Below are 7,973 nucleotides of genomic sequence, written 5' to 3' on the forward strand. Positions count from 1 at the left end.
TGATCCTTGGTTTGTAAGATTCCTGTCCCTGGAAGTCATGTCCTCCTGCCCAGAGCACTTGGAACTGCTGCTGGGAGACAGCCCTCCTTAAGGAACAGTTATTCTGTTTGCTTAGAAAGCATAATAGTGCTAATTATTCTCATTAGCTTTGAGCCACTAATAAATTATCTTTCCTATTGCTCTTCCATCACTCAGTAATGAGAACCATTTAGCCAGATTTTGCAGATACTGCTTGCTCCCTCTCTACAGCATGATTCCTTGCAAGCATTCATCATAGGAAAAGAGCTACGTGAACAAAATCTTTTCAAATTAGTCTCTGGTGCCCCAGTTAAGTGGGTGTCTACATCGCAGGCATGCAGAAGAGCCTTCTTCATTAATATGTGCGATTCTGCGTGAGCTGATTAGCTCTTGCAGCTCATTTGATAGCAAATGTGTAAATCCGTCACACTCAAATGCCAAATATGTGCACAGCTAAATTATGGAGAAGTAAGAAACTGCAAGAGTTGGGAGTCTTTATTTGGAAAAAGAAGTCCTTATCCCATGCATTAAATTTGAGCTCTGGGTTTATCTAGAGCATTTGTCACTCCTCTGCTTTGTCATTTTACTGCTGGCAAAATGAATAATTCTTTGTGTTGTGTTGCTGGTCCTTTCAGGATGCGTGGGTGTTTAATTTGGTGCCCAGCATTTGTAACAGACACCTGGTATCCAGCCTGAGTTCCCGTAAGACAATAGTCACAGCACAATGCCATCTTCCTTGTGCAGGACAGGAAACCAAATGAATCATATACAACTATGTATTATTAATAATGCAGTAACCATCATTTCTCTTGTTCTTTTTTGTTTGTAAAAATCTCATGAAGAAAAGGAGGTGGACGGAGTTAGTTTTTTTTAACTCCGTGTTTTTTAGCCAGGGCAGTTCTGCACAGTGTAATTAACGTTGTGGTGCATCTGTCAGCACAAGGGAAGCACTAATGAGTGTCACCTGTCAGCAGGAGGGGTTGCTGCTGCAATACAAGTGCCCTCGGCCAGTTATTCTGGGACCAAAGAAGGAAACTGGCCTTAAGAGCTCCTAATTTATGCATGTTTTTCCTCCTCTCCATGCCAAGTAGCTGCAGAGCCAGCCCAGCCTCAGGGCCTGGACACACCAGCTCAGGGCAGCCAGGCACCCTCTGTTTTATTTTCTCTCAGCACACAGAGAAATTGCAGTGTGAACCCAGCCTGACCTCCCAACATATTTTGGCATTACCTTCTGGGCATACAGGCTGGGGGGGAAAAAAGCTTCCCACTTCCCAAAAGTTCTGGCGTGGGAAGCTGTCTTTCTCCAAGTTGAGCACAAACTCTTCAGGGAACATTTCCTAGGAAAATGTGCAGCACAGTAATGGATCTCTGATCCTGTAGCCTCCAGGCTGATGGTGAGGGGGTGCTTATTACTGTACCCCAGCCCACAAGCATGGAAGAGGATGAGCACATCTCACATTTCCTACTGCATCCCCAAGTGTACTGAGACTGTCTCCAAGAGTGTGGGGTTTGCTTAACAAGAAGAGAGCTCTGTGTTGGTCTCACCTGCAGTGGGTGCACGGTCCTTCCCAGGGGCAATATGGATAAGAGCTCTTTCTTTTCCCTTTTCACTGAGGGATAAGCATCCTTTAAGGCAGATCTTCCCTAATCCAGTGGGAAGTGAATGGGGCCACAGGAGAGCTGCTGCACAATGCTTCCCAGTTCCCTGCAATTCCCTTCGGACTCTGGGGTCCATCATGCCTTCCACCTGCAGTACACCATAAAAGCATTGTCACTGCTTACCTTAAACTTAACTCTCTGCCACAGCTTTCCTTAGGCAAAAGAGCAGCACAAGAGAAGGGGCTGCAGAAATCAAAGACACAGAATTCACCATGGAATAAAGTCATATCTTTTTGGCAAGGTACTGTAGTATGAGGTGCATTAGGTGTATTTTGGATGGATGTATAATCTTAATTGTTGTGTATTGTTTGTGTTGTAGTCCCAAGATCCAGGTCCTCATTATTCTAGATGCTGTACAAATATATAAGAGTCTGTCATGCATGGAAAGGCTTTTATTATGTTAATAGTCAGGTTGGGAAAAAAGAAGTCGTGTTATCTCTGTTCTACAGATGACGCAGTGAGACGAAAAAATACCCAACAAAGCATTTTGCCCAAGGACACACAAAGTCTGTGGGTCAGCAGTGGACTTGAAATTCAAGCCTTGATTTCCTTTCTTACTAGCTCTTCTTTCAATTTGTGTACTGCCCACAACATAATTAAAATTAAGCACAAAGAAGACAACACTCAGTGCGATTTATCTCTGTCTGAAACAATCATCCAGCACCTCTCAGCCAAATCCTCCCCAACTCTTCTGTTTCTTCAAAACATGTATTTCTGTCACACCCAATGCCTGTGATCACCACACAAGTCACTGTTAATGATGTCCTCTGATTTTCTGCAACATGTATCAGTTAACTATAAAGCTGTTCAAGAAAAGACCCTGTTGCATGTGGGGCTGTGTCTCAGTTGGACCAGCCTGCCAAATTTGTATTCCAATCCTTTGAAAAAGTGATACTAACACTATTTAGAGTTAAAAAAGGGTGCATATACGTTTCTGCTGGAAATATAGAGTCAACCAATCTATAACTGCTGCTCAACACTATCTGCTAGTCAAAATTATATATTGATGTAAATAACTAATATGTACCAAAGACAAATAAAACATAGAATTTTTTTAGAAAAAATCACAATGTATTTTGTGCACAGCAATATTTTATGTCAGGCTTTTGGAAAGAATGTGGGAGGAAAGAATTGTAAAAGTCATGACAGTCATTGGAAAACAGAATAAAATGGAACGGGTATTTACCAAGGCTAGATAATATCAAACTAATTCAATAGGTTCCTTTGATAGAGTAATTAATTAGCTAGACAAAGAAGGGAAATCAGGATGTCTGGACTTGAATAAAATAGCTGATGAGGAGCTGTGTATAAATTTGTATCTCTGGCATGGAGAAGTCTGAGATTTATAGAGGAACATGGTGTTGGAAGATGAGAAGCTGAACTGTATTGGAAGGGAATTATTCAGAGCTCCTAAACTGTAAGTCTAAAGACTGATTATGATTATTTTAGTCGGTGGCTATTTGGAAAACAGACATGTCTGATCATAAAAATACATTGAAGTCACCAAGTTAGGAGGTATCATCAGTATAGAGAAAGCTCAGAATATTGCACAGCAAGAGCTGAATATCCTTGAAGAGCGAGGCCACAGAAGTAGTATGGGAGGTAGCAGCAGACAAAATTCTGCAGGAAACCTCCAATGACACTGTGAAAGATTTCAAGTTTCAGTGCAGCATGGGCATGGAAAAGGCAACTGAAACTCTAAAATGCAGTAGGAGATACATTTCTAGCAAAGCAAGGGAAGAATAAACATCCTTGAATAAGACCTTAATAAGATTTTGTTTGGAATAAAATGTATTATTGTGTCAAAGATATCTGGGTTCTTAATGAAATGGGTACAGCAAAGGGCTGCTAAGAGGAGACTGAAGAACCTTTCATGAAAGGACAGCATGTATAAGGGGCTTGTTTAGCCTACCAGCTGAAAAGTGAGATGTGGTTTGATTACTTTCTGTAAATACATCAGGAAGGGGAATATTAAGGGTAGGCCATCAGCATGTATGAGCAAGTGGATATAAATTGGCCATGAATAATTTAGACTATCAATCAGGTGTTCTTTATCCACCTGCATAGTGAGGGTATAAAAATTATAGGGATGAAACCATACCTAGTTTTTTGTGAAGCTCACAAAATATATTACATGGACCACGTGATCCAGCTGCTTGCAGTACCTGGGGATTGGATTTAATAATCCAGAAAGTCCTGCCCATCCTGTCTCTTAGCAGGTGTCTATTACAGTGAGACACCACCTCCATCTTATAATGTTATTAGATATTACAGTACCTATAATCCCTTCAGTCCTAAGAAACCTTTCTATCCTTCTGAATTGAATTTCAAATAGAACAACCTAACTGTGGATTACAAAGCCATATGTGTTTTGTTTCTTACTCAGTAAATTTGTTGTGGTGATTACTATAAACAAAGACATTTTATTAGGGACTTAGAATTCTTACACTACAAATTATAGTGTTTATGGTACAACTGCACTGACAAATAATTATTTTTTTATTTATTGTAATTGTTCAAATGGCTCCTAATGAAATTTTTGGCCTCATGAAGTGATCAGCTTGGAATGACTTTCCCTTCTATGAAAATATTTAAATACAAACAAAGTCTGCCAATGTGTTCAATTACAGTCATGCAGGGAACTAAAGGGATTATGTGTACTAGGAGTATATTCATGTGGCTTTTCAGATCAGCTGCTTCTACCAGAAAGGGAATAAAGTAAGCAGAAAAGCCCCAAAGAGTGCCCATCACTGTTGGAATGGCTTGGGACATGATCATCAGAAAAGCTCACTGGTGTTATTTCCATAAGCCCATAATGCTTATGGCCCTGTAAATAAAAATACATTAACACATTGCTTTTCAAACTAATTGAGATGCAGTGTGAAGATTACTTTTCAGAAATAGGATGTTTTTTATGCAGGAGATCATACTGGGCCCTGCTGCAACAAAAGCCATTGCGATAATGCTGTATTTTGTTCTCACATCTGCATTTATTACCAGTGAGAGACTTCCTGTGACATTATGAGGTTGCTTCAGTCTTGCAAAGCCCTTGAGAGTTAAATACTAGTGTTCCAGGAAAGAAACTTGTGGGCCCAGCACAGGACCTTAAGACTGAATCAGCAGAGGAGGTTTTTAAAAAAGAGAAGCAGGGAAATAAACTGCATATTCTGCTGACCATTTTTATGACCTTCCTCACACTTCTGCTGATGCTGTGTTAGCAAGAACAGTTCATTCCAGTGAATATAATCCTTGCTCTTGCAGTTATGGACACAGGTTTCTATAAAACCTCTAAGATCAAATGCAATTTTTTAGAGTGCAAAACTGTTAGAAAGTCATGGGCTTTTAGCCAGTGCCACAATTTCAGGAGCCTGATTTGGAGTGTAAAGGCCTCATGATGCAGCTGGGCTGCATTCCATGTGAATTCACTAATTCCGCATACCTTTTTGTGGGAATTGACATTACTATCCAAGAAACAGGAAGCATATTAATGGTTGTTAGTCTGGCTTTTAGCTAAAGCCCCAACTTGAATAATACCTGCAGCTTCAAGCACCAATCTTTAAGACATATATGAGAAAAAAAAAATGGTACAGAGAAAGGAGCAATAGAACGAGAAACATGTAGTAAACAGAAGGGCTTTTTTTTTTTTTTTTTTTTTTTGCCTTTTGGGTTTAAAAAAAAAAAAAAAGATATTAAGGCTTTAGGTTTAATTAGTAAAAATCAGAGAAGGCTTTTATTTTCCCCAGAAAAACAGTTACAAAGTGGATCAGTAATCTGATATATTTCACAGTTTAATTTGCTGCAAAAAAAACCTGAAGTGGAATTTTCCTTTCAGAACTTTACTTTTGTGTTGCTCCTATGACTTCATCACTGATGAGCACAACTATTGCCAGCTCCTCAAGCTGGATATTTTTCCTTGGGGAAACCTGATTTAAAAGTCATGTTTAAATGCAGTGGACAGAGCCTAAGGGTTTGTTTTCCTTACCTTTAGCCATCCGAAGCTGAGGTGTACAAATGCAGCTGGACATGTCTGCTCCCTGCAGTGACTGAGGAGAAATAGCAACAAAGAGCTTCTTCACAGAGAGCAATTTCCAGGTCACTGAACTTTGGTGAGGTGAATCCTGTCCTAACTCATCTCTGAGCATTTGCTGCTGGGCTTTGCTTTCAGCTGGCTGATGAGACACTCAGCAAGTGCATTGCCTTCTCTATTTTGCTCGTGCAGAGGCACCTCGCTGGCATTTCTGAGGGGTTTGTCACCGTGGGCACTCCTTTGTCACCCTTCCTTCCCACCCCCTCTCCAGCCTCTGATACTGTCCACACCTCTTTGTCTCCTCATCTCTTTTCCTCATTCTGAAACACCTCATTCCTCCACTTTGGCTTCCCTTTGCACTGACTGGATTTACTTCTTATGAATGAGTTTTATCTCTGGCTGCATCTCTCGCTAATGCATTCACTGCACGCTGCCCCTTTGACAATGTTTTACGGCTTCTGTGTCTTAGGGGAGTCAATGGGACAAGAAAAAGACACAATTTAAAGTGTAACTGGCTTGTTAGCCATGCAAATTCCTGAATAACAGATATGATTTAAGTTCACCATGAGAGCTGGGAGGGTTGGAGCTGTAGCCTCACTTCTGACTCTGCCACTACCTCCCTCAAGTGACCTTGTGTGATTTATTTAACATCTTGGGGTCAGGTTCACCTGAAAATAATGTGGTTTTTCCTCCTAGGAATCTTAACTAATAGACATATATACAATATTGGAAATCCTGTTTATGTAAATGCAAAATGCTTATCTTTTTTCTTTAAAACATTTATGAAAGGTTAAGAGAATGTTAGGGTTGAACGAGAAACAGTTCAGAAGAACTACAAAAATTAAAATTACACATGTATGCACTTATCACAAACCTTTAGACAGCCTCTAATTAAGTAATCACTAGTTCTCTGCATTATAGTAGATGCTATCATAAGCTGTTAAACTGTGCAGCAGCTTGTAATACTGTGCACTCTGTTTATACAGGATAAGGACCCTCTGGAAATTATTCAGATTAACGTATCATCTTCTGAACGTGTGCTTTACTTCTGCATAGTGAGTCAGGATTGGGATGTTCCCATGCTCCACTCTACAAAAGCCTGACTGGGAGCAGTTTTTTTCTTGACAGGCTATGATATTGACTTGCAGATGCCAAGTTGTGTATTCAAACATGCAGATGTTCCATCCCTTGCAAGACCTGTTTGTGGTGCACATCCTTGGCAGCTCCTGCCAACAGCCAGCTTTCACTGAGAGAAGGATGCTCAGGAAAAGCTCTCCAGACATCACATTTTCTTGATCTTTTATGTTCAGAGAAAAACTACCTCACCAAACAGGTGACCTCTCCTGCTGTGACCCCTCTGCTCCTTCCTTCCACTCCCACATCTCCATGCCAGCTCCATCTTCTGAACACCTTCTTCACTACTTTCCTGTCTTGAGTCTGCTCTAAAAACAGTTTTTCCCTTTTTGCCAGTCTTCCCTCTGTTACTCAGCCCCAGAGCCACAGTTAATCTTGTACCCCTTGCTGTGGCCTTGCCTGACTCAGAGAGCTCAAGCCCTTGGCTTGGCTGAGCTTTGCTTGAAGCACAGAGAAGAAAGCCTGGAGGCTGAAAGGGTGAGATTAATCTCCAGCAATAGCAATTTCCTCCTTGTTCTAAGATCCAAGAGATTTTTCCTTACCTGCATCAATGGAATAGGGAGTGAGGTGATGCCCCTCTGATATCCAGGGTTGCCATAGCTATCCACTTAAAATTGCTTGGAGAAGGCAGAGTTGAGGTGGCAGAGCACTGATTTTCTCCAGCACTATCTTCCTGATCCCCTTGCTCCTGAGTAGAGCTCAGCAGAGTCTGAGAGTCCAGCGTGTGAGGTGTGTTACTTCTATCCCAACACTGCTGGCTACAGGCACTGCAATAGTGAAGCAATAACAGATGGAAGGAGAAATTAAAAGGTGTTAGCGAGGAAATAAGCTGCTTTCATTTGAGATTTGAGCCAACAGACTAAAACTGTGTGATTTGGTACGAAAACAGTGAAGTCAAAGTGTGATACAAGGGGAAAATTATCCTTGTATCCATAAAGGAAGTAGTTTTAAAACAGGAACCTCAGTTTAGGTTCCTAATGAAGTTTACAAACTTTCACTTTTGTATTGTCACTTATTGTTGAAACACGCCCAGTTGATTTGTTGGGAAATGGGTGAGATTAGCCCAGCATCTGGTCTCATCTCAGTGCACTTCAGCTGGTGGCTATTCTGTCCCCATCACACATGTGCCTGCAGC

The sequence above is a fragment of the Oenanthe melanoleuca genome, chromosome 7 (assembly GCF_029582105.1).
Source record: "Oenanthe melanoleuca isolate GR-GAL-2019-014 chromosome 7, OMel1.0, whole genome shotgun sequence".
Lineage (NCBI taxonomy): Eukaryota > Metazoa > Chordata > Aves > Passeriformes > Muscicapidae > Oenanthe > Oenanthe melanoleuca.